The sequence below is a fragment of the Chlamydotis macqueenii genome, chromosome 9 (assembly GCF_036417535.1).
Source record: "Chlamydotis macqueenii isolate bChlMac1 chromosome 9, bChlMac1.mat, whole genome shotgun sequence".
NCBI lineage: Eukaryota > Metazoa > Chordata > Aves > Otidiformes > Otididae > Chlamydotis > Chlamydotis macqueenii.
The window spans coordinates 20,417,079-20,443,447 of NC_141564.1; the positions used below are offsets into that span (position 1 = coordinate 20,417,079).

At 41.2% G+C, this 26,369-nt stretch overlaps 1 protein-coding gene across 2 annotated transcripts in view; it reads left to right on the plus strand.

Moving 5' to 3' along the window:
* Window positions 1-26,369, plus strand: part of TBL1XR1 (TBL1X/Y related 1) — a 115,498-nt gene that overhangs the window by 32,264 nt on the left and 56,865 nt on the right. For both annotated transcript variants that reach the window (XM_086754522.1, XM_086754521.1), the window contains exon 2: window positions 17,647-17,711. The gene's annotated coding sequence lies outside the window, so the exon portion shown is untranslated. The remainder of the gene's footprint in view (window positions 1-17,646; window positions 17,712-26,369) is intronic.

A 26,369-nucleotide genomic window follows, 5' to 3' on the forward strand; every position in this document is an offset into this window, starting at 1 on the left:
ATTATGTTAAATTTCTATTGCTGAAATCAAAACACAGTCAGTAACTGTCTTTCTGCATTTGCTGCTTTATTTTTTTGTGGGGCAGCGAGCGCCCTGCCCTTTCGGCATACTCATTGTCCGCATACGGTAATTTATATTGTCTCTTAACTGCAAGATAATTTTTCTTCAGTAAATTATCTGTGTGTGTTTGCATTCAATCACTTTTGTTTAATAGCATTTTCTATTACATGGCACGGCAGTGTCCTAGGAGAAAAGGATTTTCTTCTCGTGCTCTAATGAGTTGTTTTCTTAGCGTGCCCAAATGATGTCCTGTTCTTCGAGACTGTCCAGTAAGTGTCCTTCTGGTGTGGATGTACATCAGGGTTTGGCAGGTTCATTCTGCCTTGTTTGGAAATTTCTCAAGCAATGAACTGAATAAAAGTGAATCTGACAGCAAGTTGATGGAGCCAGAGTGGCAATTAGATGCCAGTCCCGTCTTGCTGGATCCTTTTATGCACGTTCTGTTGAAGGACTCCAGTGTTTGAGCTCAGGTACTTCACAGAAAGAATGACTTGGCAGAATGTGAAACCTCAACGTCTCCAAACCAGGAACGATCTGAAAGGAGACTTTGGTGCTACGATCTAAAGATTTTTAAAGTTCATGTAAGTAAAAACCTTCCAAAATCAGTGAAAGGGTTGCACCTGCTGATCAGAGGGTGCTGCCCTCTTCCCGTGGCAGGCAAGCTTCTGGATGAGATGTCCAAGACAATGGTCAATGACTTGAGATTTTATGATATCCAAAGTGAACTTTTGGGGAACGCTTGTCTGCAAAAGTGAGAGCAAGTGTGGCACTGCTGCATGTGAATTATAGAAGTGAAGTACAAAAGGATTAATTTTGAATGCGTAATGAATACAAAAATAATTGCAGGTACGATTAAGATAGGTGACTTCATGTGGCAATTGCCCTCTTATTCTCTCCTTCTTTCTCAGTGTAACTGCTTGAAGATTACTGTAGTCTGGATACAATTTTGTGTTGTATTTAAATATTGAATGATTGCTGGATTAGAATTAAATGAGAAAGCTAAACTTAAAAAACCAAACCAAAACCTGAAAAGATAAGACTGCTTTTTCTAATTATTGGCGGTGCCTAAATATTGGCCTCTGTATTTCTACGTTTGTGATCTGTGGTGTGTTAATATAAATTGCTGGAAATAAGGCTGCAAAATTGACTGTTGCAAAATAAATCGGGCTTATAAACTGTGTATATTTGACAATCTGATGCATGTTAAAATGCATTTAGAAAGCAGTACTTTCTGCTAAGCCTGTCTTAGCAGGACAGGAGAAAGAACAATTCCAACACCTGAGAATCAATGCAGTTTGCAGGTACTATATGTTGTTCAGTGCCTGCTCTTTTTCTTGAAGCGGTGATTTAGTTTCTCAGAGTGTAAAGAATGTGTAGAGGACGTTACAAATCTCTCTGTCTTTCAGTGTAAATCCCAGTGGGAGCCCTGTCATTGCAGCATCAATAGACTCGTGGCACGCAGCCTTGCCATCACCTGGCAGGAGGGCAGCGATGCCCTCGGTGAGGACCCCTCTACTTTTGGTTCTGCAGAGCCTCTGGACCTGCCTGCTGTGCTGGATGCTCAGAGATAGGCTGTCCCTGCATCAAAGAGCTTAAACCTGCTCAGCACTGGCAGCTTGGAGAGGTTCAGGCTGAGCTGAGGAGCAGAAGCAGCCTTGCTCCGCGTGTGGTTTCCGAGCATTCATTGGTGCGCGGTGTGTGCATTGCTGCCATGTTCCCTTTTGCTGGGGTGATTCTGTGCTCCTTGTGTTTTGCTCTCTGCAGAATTTGCCTTTATCCTTAAACTACAGGTATATTATGTCTTTGCTTAGCACATTGGGGCTTCTAGTCACAGTTGGGACCCCAGTGCCATCACAGTACAAATAATTATAACAGGTGCTGTCACTATGTAAATGATAACTCTTCTGTTCAGCAACGTAGAAGTTGCAGTTTTCTGGAATACCATCACTAAGAGCTCCTGATCTGTCACTCGGCTGTTGGAACAGAGCAGCGAAACTTCCTTAATGGTGTGTTTGGCGCTGGCAGTTTTCCCTCTGCAGGAGCACCAGCCACCTCAGGATGTGGGCACGTCCTGCTGGGGTTTCCCTTGGATCGGTTCTCCATGACTTCCATCCAGAAACAGAGAGACTACCTATTGCTGCGTGCCTTTCCAACCCTGCTTAAAATCTTTTTCTTCGGAAAGTATTGGACTGCTCTTTGAATATCAGGGCTTATTATAGCCGTTGCTTTAAGGAGGTCTTTCAAGCCTTAATTTACACCTTTGACTACTTAATATCAGAAGAAACGTCTGCTAGGCCCAGGGTGGATCAAAGTGAAAACAGTTTAATCAGCACGCAGAAGCCCTTGTTTGAAGTGATTGATTGTAATTTAGTTTTGGATTTATAGAAGTCAGACTTCGCCGAGAAAGTAACTGTGCTGCAATCCATTAAAATGTTTGATTTGCTACTGGTGTTGAGTTGTTGTAGTAAAACTGGTATTTCTGTTGCTAATCAGGCAGATTTACTGCTTTGCTCTGCTTTTGTTAAAGCACATAACTTCTTAGCCTTTGTTTATGCTGATTATTTAAGTTTTCATGACTCTTCATGAAGTTGCAAGTTGATGAATGGCATGTTTCTTATTTACTGTGTCAAACTCTGTTCAGGTGAAAGTGGGTATCAAATGCACAAAATCTTCACTTATTTTTACCGTTGCAGTGTACTGGATAAAGAGGGACTGTTTATGAAAACTTTTGCATTTAAAACTAGGAAAAAGTACTGTTTTGTAAGTAGTGAAATGAACTGATTTTGTTCTTTGGGATTTCAGTATCAGTGGGCGTTTGCCCTCTTATAATTGGTGGATAAACTTCTCATCCTTGAATGTACAGAGTACTGAAGCTAGTTGAATACAAACTAGTTAGGGTATTAAAAGTAATTTCTATGCCACTATAAAAGCTTATCATTGAACACTTTTAATAAATGCTCTTTGTGAACCCTATGTCTATGATTTCCGGCAGTTCCATCCATGGTTTTTCTTTCTTTAAAACTTTACGTATTACTTGAATATTTCATTTGTCTGAAATTACTGTAGCGGATAGTGGCTTAAATCAGATTTTTGATACAGGTTGCCAAAATCTTAAATTGATTTTGAATTTAAATTTGAAGTCAAGCTTGCTGGTACATCTTTGGAAAGCACCTTGCCCTGGGTGGTGCTGTCCCCTTGCCCCACGCTCAGCTCTGCCAGCCCTGTGGTCCAGCCTTGAGCTAGCGTGTGGTCAGCGGTCCCGTGCAGGGCACTGCGGAGAGCATGAAGTAGCGCTTTCCCGAGTGTGCTGTGTGGTTTTGGGTCAGGCTGAAATACCAGTTTTAACTTCTAAAGCTGAAAACAGTTTGATATTTGACTCTGATCATCGTTACTTTTCAAAGACATGAGAGAGAGGACTGCGAATTATTTTTGCCTGCTTGTCTCTAGCAATCCATAAGTTACTCTCTGGAAAGTGGAAATAGTGATGCGTGGATTCCTGCAAATTGGTGTTGCGTGCCTGAGTTTGGAAGGTTTTCCTGTGCTTGAAGGATCTCCCATGTAACTCGATGCAGCCTTTCTCTTAAGGAGCTTTTACAGGAAATATGGCGTGTACTGCAGTGCGTGCACCCTCTCTGTCCAACTCAGCCAGCGTTTTTAGGTCATCGGTGAGATTTCTGGATTTCTCTCTCTCAGATCTGGTTGATCTGAATTGGTGTCTTTTAATCTCAACTTAAAAAATATATAATCAAGACAAACTGTACCATTGCAAAAGCTTTGTTTTCTTAAGAGAATAGTAGTTTACACACATACCAAGGATGCTGCAGTGGGGTTCTCTTGTTCCAAAACACAGTGAAGAATTTTAATTAAGAAGTAACTAAAGATTTAAAAAAAAAATACAAATTTTTGGCAAAGAGAAAGAAATTACCCTTTAAAAAGAACAAACAAATGCTGCTGTGGTCTTGCCTCCTCCTCTTTTCTGCTCCCCTCGTGACGTGGTTCTGGTGGGGCAGTGGTACTGGGCAGGAGCCGCAGCCCAGCTGTGGGGAGCCTGTCTGCACCCGAGCCAAAGCTGCTGTGCTCCACTTTTCTTTAGGCACTGTTATTTATTTTTGTTTTGTTCTAGGTGGTTAAAATAATAAGCAGCGAGGTTTAAAATTTATCGTGTGGTATCTGGAGGGCTACATTTCAGTCTTTGTTAATTCTGAACACAGTTAATATTGATGTCATAATCTTGTCGATGCTCTGCGTCCTGACCAGAATTAAGCTCACTGCATCACCATACCTCAGTTCTGGCTATTTGGGGCTCTCTCCCCGTGAAGAAGCTGCTTATCTCAGGCAGTGCCCAGGCCTTTGCTTTGCAAGAATGGTGGGAATGCTCCCGTGCACATCCAGGCTGTGAGCAGCCATGGTGAAGTCCATCTGAATCTTGGTGATTTTTTTCAGCTGATGGGGCAATGGCAAGGCTCTGCAGCTGGCTGCTGGAAGACTTAGGAAATGCCTCTGCTCTAAACTTGATTTATGTAATTGTTAGCGGTGAGAAACGGTTAATTTAAAAACCAAAAAAGCCCAGAGGAGGGTTTGGGTGGAGCGCCTCAGATATGACTGGTGAAATGACCTCACCAGGTCACGTATTCTGGGAACTAAGGGTGAGCAGGCTGTTTGGACCCTCGGTAGGATCTTTCTGGTTTGTTAGCCAAGAGAAATGCAAACGTTGCCTTTAATATTTTGCAAATACATCTCTCTTTCTAAATATGCCACGTGAGAGATTTTTACATGGAGAGTTACATGTGAAATCCAATTCCCCGGTTGGCAATTTTGTTGTGTGCTAACAAAAGCCGTAAACTGAATCCCCGCCAAGTAAACCTCTCTCTGTTTACATTTCCCATCATACGTGTGCATCGTTTCCTCACGCCCCGTTGCCAGGGCTCACGTCCGTTTCCTTCTCTGACCATTTGTGACTCTACAGCATGTGATGGGACAGGGGAGCTTCGCGCAGTGAGAGGAGGCTTTGTAGATCACTTGCGTATGTGTCTTACTAACACTTTACGCTGTTGTTGCTTCTCCGGGGTGAAATATTTGCGCTTCACTGTGGCTGCGTGCCTTCACCCACGCTCATCTTTGCCCTGTGAGGCCATGGGTGCTCTGTGGCTGGTCCGTGCAGCCCATATCTTCAAAATTTGGTAAGAGCACTTGGCATGTCATTTTGAGGACTGGCAATAGTCCACACCGCTTAAGAGTCTTCTAGTAAAGTCCTTACACACTGAAGGAATAAAAATTAACTCTTCATATGCGGGCTAAAATAAATGAATGTAGTTTCATGGATGTTATTAGGAGAAAAAAGAGAAAACTAGAAATGTTTTCTGAATCATTGTATTAACAGATTATTTAGTTAAAAATGCCGCAAGGAAATTATCTTCACAAAAGACCACATAGTGCTAATTGCTCTTCAACTTAGCTTATTTAGTCTACAAGTGTCGCTAGCAAAATAGCATCCCTTTTGTTTTCGTGGCGGGGGAGAGTCAGTGAGTCTGTGCTGTGCACGCAGGCTGCTACCCGTGCGGTCCAAGAGGGTCAAATGAAACTTGTCGGAAAGGGAGTCAAAAGCAGTCTAGTAGCAGTGTTCCTGTGAGAACAGGGCAAGTGGATTTATTTCTGGATAAAGCTGGTGTAAAAAAAATTGTTATGTGTTAAATGGGACAGAAGCGCTAGTGTTTGAGACATTGTAGTAATTCCAAGATTTTGCTTGTTCCTTAGGCAGTGATAAGCACAATAAGACACAAGAAAAAGTCTGATAAATGATAGCAGCTGTACAGTGTCATCCAACAATATATATATATTGAACCTTGATTTTATCTGGTCTGGTAAACAGTCTCTTCTGAAGTGCAGCAGCTTGTAAACCGCGGCTGTTATTGCTTGTGGGCTGATGGAGGATGCATCATTATTGGGCTGTCAAGTTCTGGGCATTTATTACATAGCGCTCTATAGGTTCTGGGTATCTATTAGATCGTGCTAAATACATCATATTGTTCCCTTTTAAAATCCTGCTGCTGACTTTGAAAGGCATGGCAAAAAAGCATACTTAAAAAAAAAAAACCAAAAAAAAAAAACGACAAACCCTTGACTACGTGTGACTAAAATAACATCTACAATGTTCTGTGTGGAGATGACCCAGACCCCAGTATTTGACACCTCTCACACTGAGGGGAAATACTTTTGCTAGATGGAGTATTTTTGAGAACGTGTGTGTTTGATATTCCTCACCCGAGCATTTGTCAGTCGCTTCCTTGGTTAACGAGTGTGTGTCAGCGTGATTGCAGAAGACAGCAGGAAATGAACAGGCCTCCAATTTGCTCTTCATCAGTGGGAAGAATTAAATATCTGTATATTCAGACTGAAAAGAGAGGCATAGCTCTTCTTAACTTTTTTTTTTTTTCCATTTATAGGCATATATCACTCTAAAAATGAAAACTAGGCTAGTCTGGATGCTGTAGTAAATCTGTGTCAGAGCAGCAAAAACATGCAAGAAGTAAGTAATTTCAGTGATGGTAGCTATCTAGCATATCTTAAAGTTAAGATGTGGGTAAATAATTTATCTTTCACAAGTTGGGAAGAGTAAAGAAAGTTTTTTTGTTTTTTTCTTTGTTTTTTTTTTTTTTTCCCCCAAAGACCAAAACTGGAGGACTTGAGTCTTTAGTACTTTCTGTAATCAGTCCAGTAGATCATATTGATAAATGTGAATTGATTTTATTTTTTTAATTTTTTTTTTTTTTTTTTTTTGGGAAAAAACCAAACCAAACCAACACAACAGAAAAACCCAAGCCCCCCCTTTTCACAAAGCCCTGACAATGGTTGCAGAGAATTCTGCAAGCAATCGCAGAGGCAGAATTCTGTAAATGAAATTCCCGAATGGTGAAATCCTATCTTCAGTCTATTCTAGTGTGAACAGCAAGATCTGCCGGATGCTCAGCTCAGCCAATTTCAAATTCCTGGTGGGAATCAATCGAGATGAGAATCAAAAAGTAAAAGGGAAAAGCCCTGCTAGATCGAACGCTGTGCACTGGATGTCTCCTCAGGCAGAATGACTCCTTCCAGAGTCCTTACCGCTCCTGCTTAAAATAACAGGGGCTGTTTCTCGTAACTATTCTTCAGCTGCATGATTTTGTTTTGGGGAAGGTTTCTTTGGATATTTAAAATGTGTTTCCAGCTACACCATCTCCAGTAGATTTATCTTAAAAACTAGATCTTTTCTTGCCCTGGATGTTTGCTCCTGTTAAATTGCTGCATCTCTTCTCCTGGCTGGAGATGTTACTTACCTGTACCTGAGACCTGATCCATTAACGGCTTTCTGAGTTATCAGGTAGGCTTTCACTGAGGCTCAGAAGACATTTAATGCAGAGGGTAATAACTAGTTCCATGTTCGTATTCATTTTGAAAATGATAAATAACATGCTTGACAAAACGCTTTTTTTCTGGGATACTTTTGAAGATGGTGAATTCAGTGTCAATTCTCCAGAAAAGCTGAAGAAAGCTTAAATTAAAGTCATTCTTGATAGCACTGACACATCCTTTAGAGTGACTGTTAGGACATAGCCAATACAGAGAGAGCAGGATGCTATTAACCCTGTTTACAGGGAGCTCTGCTGAAGTACAGAAGAGAAAATAGGAGTGGAAAGGTGAGACGCTGAGAAGAGTATTAGTCAGATTACTGTGGAGGTAAGATTTAGAAGTTAATAACTTCCTCAATTAAAAACTAATATGAAAGAAAGAGAGTTCTTTTGTAGGTGTGAGTTTATGCCGATGAGCACATATTGGCCGATGCTCTTTGAAAAATAGTCTCGAAATTTAATGGCATTATTTTAACACTTACCATGTTAGATGCTCAAGTCCCCATTTCATATTCCTTGATGAACACTTTTGTAGATAAACACCTTCAATGACAATGTGTTAACTGCCCTTTTTTGGGGGTGGTACACGAGTGCTCCATAGAAGTGGATCTGTATTACCAACCTCTATTGCGATGGTAACGCTAGAAAGATCAGACAGGGCAGGCTTTTTGGAAATGCCATGGGAGACTTCAGTTAATCCCATGCAAAGCGTGTGGTTGTCATATCAAGATGTAATATATAGACCGGGTAGCTGTTCCATGGAGCAGCTGGTTGGGGAAGAGTTACAGCATGGGAGATGGGTGTGCTGACGTCTGTGAAGTCACGAGAGCCGTGGCGAGGGTGAACAGGGGTCAGAGGTTCCTTTTCTCTTACAGGAATGTCAAATTAAGCTAATAAGAGGCAGATAGAGAAAAGTGTAAAGAAAGACACAAGCTGCTCTTTTTCCAAGCAGGGAGCAGGCCTGTAAAACTGCTTACCAGAAGAGGTAGATGCTAAATGTTTATGGAACTGAAAATGTTAATGGCAGGTAATTCCTTTGAGGTTACTAAATACACAGAAACCGAACAAGTTGTGCTCTGAAAAGTCATCTGAGTTGAAAATAGCTGGAGGCTAGGAGATTGTTTAGGGGACTAGATCATGTCGGTGCTGTTGTCACTCTTCCCTTGGGGATCTGCTTCTGGGTCACACTGGAGAGAGGGTGATGGGCTGGGGAGCCCTTTGGACTGATCTGGTGTGGCCATGCTTCAGGTCTCATTCAGGTCTCTGGCAGTTTTGTGTGGGTAAAACCTTTTATCTTGTATAAAGGAAAATAGAAAGTGCTGGACAAGTAACATTAGCAAGTCTTTTCACTTTTTTAACAGTTTGCAACGTGGCATAATAGGTTATCTGATCACACGTCCACCTGTTTGTGTGATAAACACCTGCTGTGTGTTGCTCTGTACAGGTAACACATGGGTTCCAAGAGCTATATGTCTGCAGTGACCATAGCAAATTAAATGGAAAATATTTGCAGTGAAACAAAAATACTGACTTCACTTATTTTGGTAAAAAATTAAGTTTTCTTTGTGTGGTGGGTTTTTTTGTTGTTGTTGGTGGTTTTTTTGGTTTTTTTTTTGGTTGGTTTGTTGGTTGGTTTTTTTTTACCTATTTGCGATACGGAAAAACATTTTCCTGCAGTAGGAAAGCCCAATGTAACTGAAATGGTAATTAGTGTAATGAACAGCATTTTTGAGAAAAGCTTTTTTTTTTTTTATGTCAGAATAGACCACCTAGGGCTGGAGGTACACAGTTTAATAGTTTCACTGAGTACATGTAGATAAGCCCCACTTTAGTACTTAGGACGAACTTGAATAAGGGCACTGCTAGGTTGTTATCAATTAATCATAGCTCAGTGACGATCTTCGTATGAGGCCTTTCTGCTGTGGCTTCATTTCCTGATGCTCATCAGATCTTTTGAATATGCTGTCACTGATGAATCAAATATATTTGTTTACCTTGATTGTGCTTAGGTCCTGTTGTTAAAAAAAAAAAAAGGGGGGAGGGCAGAGGGGTGAAGAGCAACTGGCATGATTAGTTTAGTCTAATGCTGCTATTGATTAATAACTTTAACCCACTTATTTAATAAATGCTGTTCTCCATGACCATACTGCTAAAGTAAATATTTTGCTATGTTTATCTATGCTGTAGGCTGCTTATTCTTTGGAACAGGTTTCGGTGTCCCTCTAATATCCATGCAAGTATTTCCCTGCTCCATCAGTGTGACAGACAAATGTAGGTTCTCAGCTCTGGCATCTAAATGGTTTGAAAAGACAACAGAGTATTGCTCATGCAGTCAGTGTCTGTATTATTGCTGGTAGGACTCACGCTTACTTACTACATCATTTGGTGTTTGCTGTGAGGTTTTTGCGCTGGGATCCCCATCGCCATCCAAGGCACCAGGCATCGCTTGGAAACGGAGGTGTATTTTGACAACGGAGCTATAGGGCAGTGCTGTTCCTGCATTTCTTCCCTTTCAGGGCTCTGTTCCACCTTCCTCTCTTCAGCCGGTTCTGTCCTTTTCTGACCCTGCGGCGGGATGCTTCAGGAGCTGAGTGGCAGAAAACAATTAATTCCCTTTTTTAGGGGAAAAGGAGTGGCAAGAGCACCCAGCTGGGAGTGGGCGGATGGGGTACCGAGGTTTCCCCACGCCATGGCAGGTAGGTGTTGGCTAGGATGTGACTGGAGAATGACGCTAAACTCTCAGGTGAGCTAACCCCTCTGAGCCTTCCAGACAAGAGGCAGCTTATTTGGGAACGCGTGTGCTGTCCCTCTGCCCCCGCTGCAAGGGTGGCTTTACCTCCTTGTGAAGCTGGAAAGCTTGCCTGGCCACGTTAGGAGAGAGGCACAGTCTGTTTTCCTATGCCCTAGCCGGCAATTTGTCACAGTTCAGTAGCTGCTGTGTTAGAATGAGTTGTCCTTTTAGCAGGGATGGCTGGACAACCAGTGCACAAACAGGCAGCCCTCTCCGGGTGGATTTTAACTCCTTGAGAGTCAGAGCTGTTGTACAACGCTGCAAATTACTCTGTGAGAGATACGATGGGAGCGTGGGAAGGGCAGAGGCAGGAGGGTTTGTAAGAAAGATGATATTGTCTACTGGTCTACTAGTGGTAGGGTTTTCCCTTTGAAAAAGGGAAAAATTCCTTGTGTGTTGCTTGGTCTTGGGCAATCTGAACTGCTGCTTAATCATAGGGTTTACCTGGTATAGAAGGAGCTCAGTCTGCAGGATATTTGTGTGAAAATATGACCAAGACACAGAATTTTTGTAGAAAGGCGGTGCTGCCGGACAAGTACGTTATGCACCAAATGTCACTCAGTTTTGAAAAATTCCTGGGGAAATGAGAGGGAACTGTAAGCAGAAGTGCAGCAGTTTTTAATGAGCAGTAATTTTGGAAAGAATACTTAATTATTCCTTGATATTTTTAATGGATGATTTCAGGGCAGCATGAGAGGCTTATGTTTTTCTCTGGCTTTGCATGAAATAGTAATAATAATTTTAGGAAGAATCTGGAATTCATTATAAACACCTTATTTTTGGGGAGCTGCATCCCAGGAACATCTGGAGTATATGAGCCCAGGCTCCACCACAAACTTTATTTTTGACCTCTGGTATGACTTTAAAGTTTTCAGAAAAATATTTTCATACCTATAGATTTTTAAGTGCTTTTGAGTATTAAAAGTAACTCATAATTTGGAGGGCTATATTAAAAGAATTTTTGGATCTCAGTTCTTCAGACTGTGCTATTACTTTTACATGCCCAACACGGCAAGTAATGTGGATTTTTAGAATATTTTGGTATACATCTGTTTTTAAACCTGATACTTTGCTGTGAGGGCAAATATCCTGCAAGGCACTCCCACGGAAGGCAACCAGCCTTCCTAACGTGTTCTCAGATGGGAAGAGAGCCACAGCTTCAACAACACTGGGTGTACTTGGTATTCAGGGTCAGCGGCCACAGCCAGGCTTCGCGAGCCTGTTGACGTCAAATTGTCTGCAAACGCCGCGTCTTGTAGCAGAACCCAAGTCCCGCTGCGTCATCTAAATGTCCTCTGCACCTCGTTAGCTTGGCGAGACAAAAATGTAGATCAGGCTGAAAGAATACATCATTTGACTTCTGGTTGCCCGGAAAAGTAAGGGTGATAGTGGTGCTGATCATGAGGGAAACAGAGAGAGGATTTGAATAGTGGTTACATTAATTAGAGTTGAAAATAATACAGTGTTGTCATGTGCTCATCTTATTTCTGCAATTTCCTTATTTAAACATTTCGAGCTCAGTTCCAAATGTGATGTCTACTTGAAACACCCAGGTATCCCACCTCCCAAAGCATGGCACGTTTGAGACAGAATTTTAATAAATTCAATAAATTAGGCTCTTTAAGAAACAGTTGTACTTTTGCCCCACTGTAATGATTTCTGATGCTTGCCATAATCTAGCCTGCTTCTTCTGCAAGGCCACCATTCATCCCAAAGCAGAAGAATATCTTGTCCTGAATATCTGCAAACACAGACAAGGCAGGCGCTGTGAGCAAAAGCAGGGAAAGGGAAGAAGGTGTTTTTCCCAGGGAAGCGGTTTGAGCTTTGTTCCATCTCTCCCAGTTGGAGACCAGTTGAAAAGTCCTGGTAACCTTGCAGCTATCAGTTCCCTACAAACACGTGGCCGTGTTGACAAAAGTGGGCGCCTGCCTCCGTCCAGCTGTGAAGCCTCATCTGAGTCCCCGGGCTCTGCCTGGTCGCTGAGCAGCACGCCTGAGTTGATGGGGCAAGTGGGAGCAGGCTGAGTTAGTGCTCTTCCTACCTTGAGGAAAGGGAATGAAAACAAATACTCTGATTTATTCTTTTTTTTTTTTTTTTTTTTTTTTGGTGGTGTATTTTGTCTGTGTCTTCATTCAGTTTTTAGGTATGTATTTGAAATTTGTAATAAACTTACTAAGAATAAGAGTGACCCCTAAATGCTACACATCAGATTTTTTTTTTTTTTTTAAACAAGGAAATTTTTTTTTTCGCTATTTCTGATTTGAGGTGAGTCTGCTGAGAGCACCCAGTTTGATAGGCTGCTATTCTCAATCCGTTCACTGAATCTTGCAGTGATGACTTTAAATTTAAAAACTCATTTCTAGAATAAAACCACAAAAAAAATTATTTATCAATATGCTACCATTATTATTAATATGTCACTAGTCATCACATCCAGTATTTTCATAAAACAAACAAGCAATGCAAATTAGAAACTACTTGGAATTTACATAGGTGGTCCCCCATCCTCTGTGTAACGGTCTGTGAGGGTGGGATTTTGTGGCTGCTCTAGAGGACATGGTCCCTCCATGTAACACTCAGTGCTCTGAGTGATAACTATTCATACTCTTTCCCCGTCTAGACTGGATTTAACTTCATTCTTTAGAACCTTTTAACTTTTGGTTCATGTGAATCGGGTTAGTTACGAATGAGTTTCCTTTAAATGCCTTGCGAGAGAAGTGGTGCTGCCGCGCGGCTCGCCCTCCCGCCCTCACCAGTGGTACAAGCTAATTGGTATTGATGGGATGGCTGTGGTGCGTTATGTGTTTTTAATAGAGCTGGCTAAGATGGTTTCCTCTCCAGCAATTTAGCTTCCTTCCCTTTCAGTGGGCTGTAAGCTATCTTCTGTAATTGCCTCAATTCTGGCTTTTATAGAAATCGGTGTTTAAACTTCCACAGAGCTGCTACAACGTCCTTCTGCACGGGTCTGCCTTTTCCAGTGTTTCCCATCGCACCGTGAGCCCTGATCCTGTGCGCTGTTGAAGGGGTTCCTGTATCCAGCTGATCTCTTCTCCAGAACAGTGGTGTCTGCTCATCTGGTTCTTATTCTTTATCCCCTCAGATACCCTCTTCTAATAGTTGGTTCACATACGTCTGTAGACATGCGGGTGTTTGGTGTATCAAAGAGAACTTCTGAAATATGGAAAGTTGTGGGACTGTTATGTGATATGAATATACATGTTAAGCATTTCTTCTGTTAAACATCCAGAAAGTTAGCTTGTGTCTGTTTTTTCCATATTTCTGACATAATAAAGGCCTAAAGACAGAACAAAGATCAGGAAATAAACATCTCTCCATTGACAGAGAAAAGCCGTTTCAGATGGGGTTTAGGAAGTAGGTGGCCATGTCTTGGGCAGGTCTCGGATACTTGGAGTGTTCCCTGCTGAGGCTTCTTGTAAAACACCCTCAGCGATCCCCGCGCTGTCCGCGCTTACCGCAGGCTGTGCCGCTGCCGTGCTCCGTGAGCGGAGCGCTGGGCACTCTACGTGTGTGACTGTCACTGGGAGCCCCGCTGCTACCAGCTGGCTCCAGGTAACCACAGTTTTTAGTCCCGTCTTGTGTGTGGTCCTGACTTGCTTTTTCTTTCTGCCCCACTCGTATATTTGTTTCGCTTGAATTTTTTGAGTTGATATTTGTCTCAGTTCAGCTTCTCTGTTAGATCTGAAAAGCAGATGTTAATGTAAAAGTGCTGAATTGTTTTTTTAAAAAAAAGCCATACGTCGCCGTGGAACTGTGATTAAAAGAAATAACTTTGATTTTCTCCATTTATGTTCCAAACGCGACAGTGGTGGAATCACCGCTAGTCTTGTGTATGCCTATTAACCAAATGAAAGGCAGGATTCAATGGAGTGATTAGTTTTCAATTTAGGCTTTTAAAACTATTGTATGATGCTTTTTGCAGCCTAGTTACTGAGGGGAATATCCAGGATTTAGTTATTTTTAATTCCGTTTTGATTGGGACACTCTTTCCAGATACTGAATCCGGATAAAGGCAGGATAGTCAAGGAGAATTTAGAAGAAAAGATACTGTGTCCTTAGGAGGCTTTTGTAATTCACAAAGCACAACATCTAATGACTAAATTTGTTGTTAGAGCTCAAATAGCACCGAAATCTCAGAAAGTAGTATAAACACTGTGATCCTAAGAGGATTAGAAGAAAAACACGAGCACACAAGTTCACAGGAGGAACGGAAGCGATTCAAAGCTGCCGCAGAAAACGTTGTTTTAGCCGTAGCATGAACCTCGTGTAGTTCCTTGTGTAATGGATGGGTAGGAGAAAACAGTGGAAATGACGGCATTTCTAGAGAAAATGGTTAAACATTTTTGCAAATAGCTTTTAGAGAAATCCTTGCTTTGAACTGATTGTGTTTGGACACGGGTAAGGAATAACATCAGCGCTCTGCGTTTATGACCAGATTTGTCGCTGTGCAGTGCCACAGTTGTTTTTATCTGTGGTTTTCTCTTTCTACCACGTGATTATTACTCGATCGATAACGGCGGCTCAGTCTAAGTTTCTGGTAGCTGGTTTGGCCTGTTAGTTCTGGCGCTGTGGATGGAGTTGCCTGCCTGGTGCAGCCTGTTTGCCTGGACCTTTTTGCCACCTCTGCGTGCAAGCAGCTCTCAAGAGTTGATGGCTCCAGGCTCTGTGCACCGCTCGATGAAGCCTGATATGACTTCTTTTTACGTCGAGGGGAGGAGCATTCAGTTGATGTTGAAGGCCTTTGTCATCAGCTGGTGGTGGACCCTCCAGCCCCTCTGAGATGAGGGATTCAAACCCATAAGCTATTGTGCATCCCCCAGGCTTTATCAACTTCAAGGGCTTCTGGAGGATTATTTTTGATTGTTAGGTAGCATAGCTGTTACTACACCTGGTCAGTGGTTTAAATCGCCATAACAGGTCGGTACGTAAAGGCGAGATAGTCTAAAAATCAATACATTATAGCTGTCACCTGTGCTGCTTCAAGGTACATGCCAAAATGACAAAATCCAATAGAATAAATTTGGAAAGAAAAAAGCTTCGTACTTGGTTCTGAAGAAGGACATTGCAGAGTTTTCTGAATGTTTACGTGTCATTTCAGGCGCTCTTGTTTAAAACTGGAGCCTACATCCAATTAACATGAGTGAGGAATGAAGTGGAGTCAGTGAACCCTTTATTTTCTCATTCTCCACTCTCTTAAGTCTTTGCTTCCAGCTTCTTTCCGTGTCACTGCCCTGTTTATATCTAAAGCGAAGGACAAGCAGCCTCTTCCACGGATCAGACGGAAAGGTTTCCCTCGCTGGCTTTGACGATAAGTACAGCACTCGGAAGATTGCACAAGGCCAAAGGGGTGTTGGAAGGAGACAGTTTGGGCAGTGTATGCTGAAGAAAGCCTTTTTTTCATTGCAGAAAATGGTTTATGTTTGTGCAATCATCCTTTTATTTATGTTTGCCATGCTCCTTCCCAAATTAAATAACCCAAACCAAGTGGCGCACTGGGAACGGAGCAGCAGAGCCCTCCTCTGCCTTTCTCCGCACACAGTTTTTATAATGGTGTAGTCTGCTCTCGAAAGAAGAGCACAAATGTTGGGTGGCTGGTGTGCTCTTCTGTTTTTAAGGAAGGCTTTTGTTATAAGCAAGTAACGTTTGTGTATGACATCTGCAGAGCGAGGTGATAAAACTTTCTCTTCTCTGCTGTTCTGCAACTCCGGCTGTGGAAAAAAACAAACGTTCTGAGTAGCTCTGCATAGGAAGCTCTGACACTTGAGGAGTGGAGTTTTCCTCAGCCTATTTACATAATTTCTGTGGCAGCAGAACAACTAAGCAGGGGAACAAGAGCGTGTTTGCAAATTCTTTCAATTCCCAGCATTCCTGCATTCTTCAGCATCCTCTGCAGCGCCTCTAGCTCACGCTGTGAAGGTTACGGTTCTGCCTGCCTTGGTGGTGCAGTGGGATCTTCTAAGAATAAAATAAACTCGACTGCTGCAGTTTTATTTATTTATTTATTTATTTATTTGGCCAGGTCAAAAAATGGCTTTATAAGAAACCATTTCCTACTGGTTGAGCTTGAAAACTGCACACAAGGACTTTGTGTTGATCATGAGCTCTGAGAACTGTAGTTATTCTTTACTCTTAGTAAAAGCTTTTGAACACAGTTTACAGATGCTTTGCAAATAGTGTAATCTAAAAATAGTCAGAGAGTGCTTTATTAGTCACTCATGTCCATCTGTCCCCCTTCCTGCTCTCTGAGTGGGCGATTAGATTATTTCCTAACAAGAACAGTAGTCTGGCAAGTATTTTTATGGAGAGCAGCCACTCAGAAATAATAAATAAAATGAAAAAAAAAAAGTTTGTCATTAATGAATAAGAATTGATATTACTGTGCATGGAGTTGGACATCAACATGTGTTGGCCTCAACTGATTTATTGTTAGATGCATAATATTATTATTTATAGGTAAAGAAAATTAATAAAACTTAGGAGTGCATGGATTTTTTTTTTTTTTCTATTTATGGTTTCATTTGGTTTTTCAAGATGGGAAAGAGTTCTCTTGAATATTGCACTAGAAAGGTTTCTATTGTGTACATGTTATCAAATGCAGCGGGCAACTAGTATGAGCTGCTTCGGTTTTTTTTAATGACTAGGTCACTGCAGGAGCTGGTAACATACACAGATATGGGCACATCTGTGTGCGTAAATGGAGTTATTTAGCACAGTACGTGTTAGGAAAACCAGGGTTTTTTTGGTTTGGTTGTTGGTTTGGGGTTTTTTTGTTTTTTTGGTTGGTTGTGGTTTTTTGGTTTTTTTTTTTTGTTTTGTTTTGTTTTTTAACTGCTTTTCAGTGGATGTAACCGTTTTGGAAGTCAAACCACTGGAATGTTGACTTGTTTGGAGCTTTTCAGAGTGTTTAGAAGTCGGTGGCTGAGGTTTATTTCCAGAGGAAATTTGGCATGGGCAGGAGATTCTGTAAGCTGCCTGCTTGGCCTGGTTGACTTCCCAAAGCCTTTTCTGGAGAGCTGAGGCACGATCCAGACATCAGGACTTTTATACCCAGGTTGTTTTGTTTGTGTCCGCTCCCGCTGAATGGGCGCGACTGTCTAGAGCTCCGATGGCAGAAGGGTTCATTCAGCAGGCTTATTTGTTCAAAGGCCCGTTCCAGCAGCAGTCTGTGTGATGTGGGCAGCGACAGGATGTATGCAAAACCCCAGCGCTGCGTGCCCTTCTGCGCCGGATCGCCGCTGCTCCGGGCTGCGGTAATCGCGCCGCTCCTCCGACACAGTAGGCTGCGAGAGCTGTGAAGGCCCATGCTTGATAATATTTTATTGTGTGAACATCACCGTTTTCAAAATAATAAATATTAATGTTTCCTATTTTATCTCCTCATTTCCTTGGCAGCATCACCCTTCTGTGGCAAGAGGCACCTGAAAGGAAAACGTCCGCAGATCAATGCGCTGCCAATGGTAAGTACCTTCTGAACTGAGTCGAGGTGCTGTGGTTCTTTCCTGCACACAGACCGTAAGCCGGCTTGTCTTGCAAAGAGTATCTTTAGAATAACTACTTTTTAGTACACAAGTAGATTATTTTAAATTTTTAAGAAACATCTAGACCATTATTCTGTTTGACAAAAATATTAAAATTGTGTCTAGATTTTTATCCTGTGGAAAGTAGGGCAGCATGTTAACTTTGAAGCGTGAAGCATGACTTGACAATAACACAGCTCATCCTGTTGGTAACTGGTTTTGCTTCCTCTTTTGGCCAAAAGCCTGTTGGGGCAAGCTGTAGCAGAGCTGTGTGCTCTATTGCCCTCGCTTGGGTGCTCTCTGCAGTTTGTTTCAGTACTAACAGCTTCTCCTATTTAAAATAAAAAAATCTGCAGTGTCAGGTGTATTTTGCTTCAGCACATTTGACAGCATAAGACTAGAGAAGTTAAAATCTTAGATCCTATATGAAGGGGCTTGGTTCATGTGGTTTTATTCCATCTCTGGAATATTACTCAATGTTACCGACTATCGCAAGTTTCTATTTGCGGACTGTCTTTATGGTTTACTTATGCTTTCTGATAGTTGTGCATTTGGAAGGCAGAGGTTATGTCTGCAGAGGAGGACTGGAACTCACTGCTCCAGCTTTGGTCAAATAAGCAGTTTTGGTATCTTTGTGTTGTCCGGTTGAGGTGTACAAGAATGGTAATTGCAGCATTAGCCTTAGGAAATAAATGCATAACGCAGTCTGAGTTTTCTAGTTCAAGCATCTCTAGATCATTGTGCTCAGTACAGAAATTAAAGGGATGCTGTTTCTAAACACTAGCTTTGAAAACTCAGGTTGGGATCTGAGAGCTGACCTGGGTTCCTTTGGTTTGTGTGTGGGCGTGAATCTAAAGAATATGTAAATAAATTATAGCCTCACTTGTACTTTTGCAACTCCACTACCTTTGCCCTGTGAGCAAAATGATACTTCAAGAGATGGATGTAACAGCTTTACTCGAGAACGTAGTAAGTTCAATCTGTTGGCTCTCGAAGACACCGTGGAGTGACATGTAATGCAGCGTATATTTGGTACTAAGTAGAGCAAATATAACTCTGAAATCAGAAGGCCTGTACCGAGTGTTTATGTCATTTAGTGACCTGATGTTTAGGCTCAGAGTTGATATGTGTAAAATTTATATTGATTTGGGATGAATTTCAGCTGGTGGAAATGGATTTCTTGAGCGAGAAGGCATTGTTCTTACCTGGTCACTTAGCCTGGTGTTTTAACTTTCCAAAACTGAAACTAGCAGTGCTCTCCGCTTTTTCTTTTATTGCCAAATTTTCAGTGTTGTTGTTGACCATTTTCCAACAAAAATCTGCTCTGACTTCTTTTTATTTTATATTAGTTGAGCATGGTTTTAGTTATGATTTAAAATACATGTCTTTATTACTGCTTCTTTTAAAAACATTACTCATTCCATATTAACCTCGTCCTTATACTTCATAAAATTTTAAAATATTGAGAGACTGTACTTGAAATGTTGCTGCATTTTGTCCTAATTTTCCCCTTACAAATTATATTAGAGATTCAGAATTGCACAGTCTCGAGGGTGTGCTAGTTGTTACAGGGATCATAAAACATACTCAGCTGTTACTTGGAGTGAAGTGAAATACTCCTCACTCTTTTCTTTAAGGGCTGCTTTTGTGCTTTAAGTTGTTATATTTTATTATTCTAGAGATTTCTAAACAATTACTCATCTCTTAATTAACTTTGAAACAGTCTGAATGTTAGATTTAAGAGACAAGCTTGACACATTCTTCATCATCCCAAAAATAATCATAACTTAATCTAGTTTATGGTGAAAAAGACTTTTATAAGTTTTTATTCTGTTGTTTTTCTCTCTGATCTTTATAGACTAAGTATGGGCCAGAGGTTGAACTGAAAAAAGCTGTTTATATTCTTCTCCCAAACGAGACTTGGTTTAACTTGGCTACAAATGTTCAATACATATATTTGAATGGGAAATTAATTTCAGATTCCCTTGTGAAATGACACTAGCATTTTTTATAAATTTTTAAATCACGATTGTCAGTTCCATTTCTTAGTAGAACACAGAAGTTACACATACTTTGTTTTTTCTTTCTTTTTCTATTTTAAAGGTAATTAAAATATGCTCTTTTTTGCATCATGGATAGTATGTTAACTGATGACTAAATAGGGTAAAACGGGTTACTCCTTAAAAACATACTGTAATTGTTGACAATTTTTTTTTTTAAATAAAATATTTATACTGTGATATAGCCTAGTAAAAGAGAGTATGGCAGTTTCCAGATGGTGTAAGTTCTCCTTCCCGTTCTTCCAGTCAACTGTAACGTTCCTCCAAGTCTCAAAGGAAAGATGCAAAGGCTTAACAAAAAACGCCTGTTAAGTGAAGGAAAATTAGTGTGTAATGCTACTTTTTCTAGGATTTCAAAGGTTTATCTAGGGGCTGATAACTGGGTGCTTAATCCATGGTCAGGAGGATTAACGGCTGTGTTGGGAATAAAATTTGAAAGTCCTGGACCTTTGGCCTAGGCAAAAGATCGCGTCAGGTTTTCCGCAAAGGCTCTAGCAAATATTTTTTTTGTTATGTGATGGAACAGGTAGCTTACCTGAGAGAGATTTTTCCATCATACCTTGCAAGGCTTCTCTTGCAAGTTTTAGAAGGAAAAAGTCTGCCTTTCTGTCTTCTACAAGTCATGGAAGCAGGCCACATTTGTGTGTGCGTGCATAAATATGTGTGGCTGTACGTGGGTGTGCTTGTGTGTGCAAGTATCCGTACACATATCTATACGTATATCTACGTATATAAAAAGGAGTGTGCAAAAAACAGGAACTTGCAGAAAGCTGGGAAGTATCCATATCCATTTCTGATTATCATACAACAGCTTGCTGTGATGGATTTAATTTTTCAGGAAGTGACCAAAAATGGTTATGGAAGAACTGAGTAAGAAAGGCAACATGGTGGCCTTCTGAGAGGCATCCTGACAAATGCTGTGCCTGCGTTTGTGGCTCCATCTCCTGCTGCATGGTTAGTTTGACAAAGATGAACGCACTGATCAGTTAGAAAGGTCTCCTGCAGAAGAGAACAGAGGATGTTCTCATTTATTACAAGCTGACACAGCCGAAGTCTAAGGATAAGCAGTGAGCACTTAGTCGTCATCAGCCAAGTCGTGTCTCATGGTCTCTTGAGGGGAACACAAAGCAGGTGTTTTAAATCTATTCTTTTCAATGCTGTCTGCTTTTAGGTGAATATATCATGCTTTGTTTGGAAGGTGTAGCACACCCATTATGTGTTACATCAACTGCTCTTACATGGAAGAGACTTGTTCTAGGAGAACAACTCTGCAGGCGCTACATCTCTTGGTCCAGGGAACTCCATGAGAGCCACACTTCAACACGATTATCTACCCAGCAAATTTAGCCCAGAAATGGCAGGAGTGGTTAGAAGAGCTGGGGAGGGTGAATAAGTTATTCCAAAGAAAAGGGCATTCAGTGGAGGGATTGGAAGATCTCTGCAAAAGCTTCCCCAAGACTGCAGCAAGACTTTTTCTTCAAACCCCTTTGTGGTGCCTTCCGTAGTGCTGTCCTGTGACCTTACCACCCTGTAGAAGACAGCTGAAGGAATAAATGAATATAACTATTAGTCCGTGGTTCCACAGCAGCTAACCCCTTCGAAGTGCTGATCTATCTGCCAGGTTAATCTTCTGCCAGTTCATGATGTTAAAATGGTTTTCTGCAGAGGAAGACAATCAAGAAGAGGGCAGGAGCCTGCAGCCAGAACTAGAGGAGCTGGCTCTGGCATGGAAGCCCTGCCTCTCCGGTGCCTGCCAAGGACCACTAGCTCCAGAGTATGTGCTGGAATTGCAAAACAGACTTTGTTTCAACAGGAACTGAATGTCGCCTCACGACTCTAAGTATATTTGCAAGAATGTCTGCGGGTGGGTAGACCTTTGAAAGATGGTGGAGCTGAAGGTTGGTTTTCATTACACTGAGAGCAGGGACCTCTGCTTCCAAGAGTTTATGAAACTTGGCAGTACTTATGATGTTGGCTCCAAGAGATGTGAATAGTTGCTTCAAAATAAATAAGCCTGCGAGACTAACGCCCTTACTCTTCACTTACGCAGGCGTGTGTGTACATGTAACTTCAAGTATAGGGATAGTTCTTTTGAGATATAAGTAAGGAATGCTTGTGTGCGTGAAGCTAACCAAGCTCGAAAGCGTTTGCAACGGAATGGCCTAAAAGTGTTTGTGAAATTTATTGTTGAGGCTGTTGGTTGTACAGTTTGTGGAGTACAGCTTTAAAAGGAAAAAAAAAAGTATTTCTAACTGTTTCTGAAATATTCTAAACTAAGTGACAACAAGAAATTTTGGACTGTTCTGCTCCTTCTAAAATCAATGGATGCTATTATCAGTGAGGGAACGTGAAGTGTATTTTGTCTGATAATTGGTTACAGGTGAACAATTATATTTTAGTGTTCCTCCATAAATTCTATTTATTGGATCAGCATGAATTAGCTGGTCTGATGGTATATGTGTTGAAGGGGAAGTGCTAATAATGTGAGATAGAAGAAAAATTTTGTGGTGTGGTAAGGTGCATACTGTGATAAGCATTGAAAATTTTAGGTACTCTTGCATTCTGGTCCATTTTTGGAAGAGTTTTTTAATTTTCTGGGTTTTTTTTACAGAAAGCAAGTTAAACACACTAGTAAGATCCCTTTCTGATTCAGAGGGAAAACACCTCTTGCCTCCTTTTTCTCCCATTAGTTCAGGTTCGCTACTGAATGAATCAACTGAAAGGGAAACTACTGCCTTAAAAATTTTAAGAAGTGGTGGCTCTATTTTGAAGTAGCTCTTGTCAGAGAACTTCTTTTCTGCTGATTCTCTAAGCATTTTACAGTTCAGAAATAAGCTTTGACTAAGAATTCTCGGCAGAATCATAAATATGTAATTATCCAAGCAGCCGGGATATGTAGCCCCTGGCAGGTTCCCAGTGCAGCGCAATCACCAGAGCAAAGGGAACTGGGCCAGTTTCTCAAACCAGGGGAATGTCGTTTAAAACAGGATGAGGGCTGTGGCTGTTCCTTGCCTATTGCCATTGCTAGCTTTTAAATCTTAAACGTACCTAAAAAGAGGCTGTTTCTGCTACAATAAGCTGACTTCTATTACAGCCTTTTTGTATTTTTTTCTTTGTCATTTTCCTCCTCCTTCACTTCCCCTGCCTTGGGTTTTTCTGTCTTTACCCCCTTATACTGGTTTTGGTTCAGTTTTTAATAGCAGCAGTAGATGTGTAGCTACCGTTAGATTATGTCTTACTTGATCAGCATGCCACCTTGTTTAGAGGAGAGGGAGATTTTATGTTCCTGCTGTGGGTTCACTGCCATATGCCCATGGTGAAGTTGCGTAACCTGAAATGACCCTTTTCCCACTCTACTGTATGAAAGAATTAGAAATACAGTGTTAAATGTTCTTGTACGTGAAGTGCACCACAACATCCTAACGTTGTAGAGAAAGCCAAAGGACAGGCTCTTTTGCGCCCGAGCACGTGAGCGTTACCATCCGGAGAAGACAGACCACATTAATGTGTCACTTGTCTCATCAGGTCTTGATCCTGGTTTCCTTCTTGTTAACAGAAAGTTGGTATTGCTTCAAGTCAACAAAAGTAAAAGCTGCCCGTAGTTTCAGTGGTGCCGATGCTGTGCGATCATGAATATTGCTGCAGAACAACAGGAAGTCTATAGGCTGCGGGGAAGGATGCTGAATACACCGACTGCTATTTACTCAGGAGAAACTGGGACCTGCTGGCCCCAGACGAGCAGGGACCCTACATCTGTGTGGCCGTCAACATGGATACCAGATCTAGAAGCCCGTACTTAATGCTAAGTCTCTAGCTCACTGTGTGAATAGAAATAAAGATTGTAGTCACTGGGTTAGTGCACCTGTATTTGAACATACATAAACATATATACATATATATATATATATAAAAACATATATAAAAAGCTACTCAAGACAAGGGATCTGAATCCTCCTGCAGTTGATATTGAGCGTATGTAGGATCAACATCCATGAATTCAATATTTGTACAAGTGGAGAGTACTGATGTCAAATGTGAGCCATAGTTGGAATACTTGTCCTCATTAATGATACTAATGAAATTTTCCAATTACATTTAATGTCTTTGGGCTGTATATGGACCATATTTTATTATGGTCCATGTATGGTTTTTTAAAACATTTAAAGGTGTTTGACCTATATTAAAAAAAAAAATAACTCAGTAGCATAAATTAAGTTCAGGTCCATCATAACAATATGAAAAAGAGGAGACTTTATTGAATTAATGAACTGGCAATTGAGCTTTTAGAAAAGCAGCCATTTCACTCTTTTGTAAGCTTGTTTTCTCTGTTAGCGTAGTCACCGCTTAGTGAGAACAGTCGTGCATGTAGTACAGCAAGTCAAATAACGTGCGTGTATGATGGACTGTGAGGAAGTGATTTTATGTGTGTGCTTATTCATGAGGATCTAGAATAAAGTCAGCGTTGGTTAAAATGAACAGAGGGCAGATCAGCCGTCAGAGCGCGTTCTTTTTTCATGAATAAAAGAAACAAATTTAAAACTATCAGGTACATAGCACACAAATTAAGAGGAAAAATAGATGGTCAAAGGTTAAAGAGGGAATGAAAACACAAGTTTTATGGTCACAAGATCAAATGAGGCATTAGTTAATTTTCTTTTTTTTTTGGTGCAGTTCACCAGGAGTTCAAGTAATTCAACGGAGCGATTGAACTGGAACAGAAAAGAGTGCCAGAAAAACTGATTACTAATAACGTAAACAGAAAAAAATAATCAAATGAACGTAAGACTTGATGTCAGCATTTCACATTAAAATGCATTGAAAAGACTGGAATTCCATCCTAGTTGCATGGAACCTGATTTACATAGAAAGCAAATTTATAACAGCTATTTCTGCAACAGTTGATAAATTATTCTACTAATGAGCCGTCAAAATGGATTTAACCCAGAAGTGGCTGGGGTGCAGAAGGTGTTTTCTGGAGACTGGCCATCTGGGAAACGGGAAGTAACCTGAGAGCAGGAAGGGTATTTGAAGCCAGGGAAGCACTGCGAGGAGGTGACTGTTAATTACAGACACTGCAAACGTTGCTGCTCTCCAGGCAACATCATTACTCCCTTTTCTCCTGCAGATTTCATGCTTTATGCAACAAGCAACTAATTTGCTTATGAGTTTGTGAATGTGGATGCAGCTTAGAACAGATCGTTGGCATACCTTTCCACTAGCCTGATTTCACAGTTTCTTTTATATTTAACTTTTTGTAAAAGGAAAAAAAAAATCCTTTTGTGCTGAATCCTTCAGTTTCGGTTACGGCTAAGGTATTTTCTATGCTGCTGCGGTTTACTAGATTCCTGGTTCAGAGTCCACCGCAGTCAGCGGGCAGACTCTGCGTGTGTCCTGGTTTTTGGCTCAAGCTGAACGCCCCGGTGAATAGGCTGCTCTGGAGTGAAGTCGCTTTCGTTCACCTGCCCGGTTTTGTTCCACCATTCTCTTTGCCAAAGCTGACGGAAGTTTCTCAGCGTATCTACCTCCTCCAAACCTACGGGAACAAGCACTGCCTTTCTTTTTGTTTTGTTTTGGTTTGGGTTTTTTTTGTGGGTTTTTTTTTTTTTTTAATTCACGCATGCTGTGGTTGTCTGTATGGTGGTCCATGCATTTCAATTGAATTTCCTTTTTCTCCTAACACAAACTAAACACCAATTTTTGTCTTGCAATATGATCGTGTTGTGGCAGTTGCACGGATCGCCCCGTTGCAGTTGCCAGTGCCGCTTGCACTGATACGGCTTCTCATTTCCATCGGACTGCTTTTTAGTCATCCGCAGTCAGATGTGTGTTGTAGAATATTTGGAAGAAATATTCATGTTATATGGCACAGCATCACTGCCATCCACTGAAATATCTTGGTCCTAACGTCCCAGTGTCTGGAGGTCACGGGAGCTCTGGCTCTGTGTTGGGAGAGAAGTAAGGAAGAGTTGCTGCTCTGTATTGTGTGTGTTTGTGTGTGTGTGTGTATATATATATGTATTTATAATCACAATAGACAAGGCTTAAGTATGTGGGCTTCATGGGCACCTGTAATGTGATCTGTGCTGTCTTTCTTTCATAAAGTTTTTCATTTTTGGTTTTAGACGAAGGAACGCACTAGAGCTAATCTTTCTAGACTGTAGTATAATGCTCGCTCCAGCAATATGTTGGAAATTATTCATTAAAATACTGATGAAATGTTGTAGAAGAATTGAGGCAAATAAGAAGCGTGTTAAAGGGAGGTCACATCATTTTGTGCTCGCAGGGGATGTGCTGTGCCTAAAGGAAGTTGATTGTCTTCAGAATTGATCTTGGGCTGACTTTACTGTGTTCACTAATGAGCTTGGCACCGAAAGTAGGAGTGTGCAATAAAGTGACATGAAGTTGGGAGGTACTGTCAGTGTAGATGAGGAACAGAATGTCCTACAGAAGAGCTGGATGATCTTTAGGACTTGAGTGGTAAAAGTGGGCTGAAATTTTGTAGCACATGGTGAATGGTTGTGCACTTCTGGAGAGATGT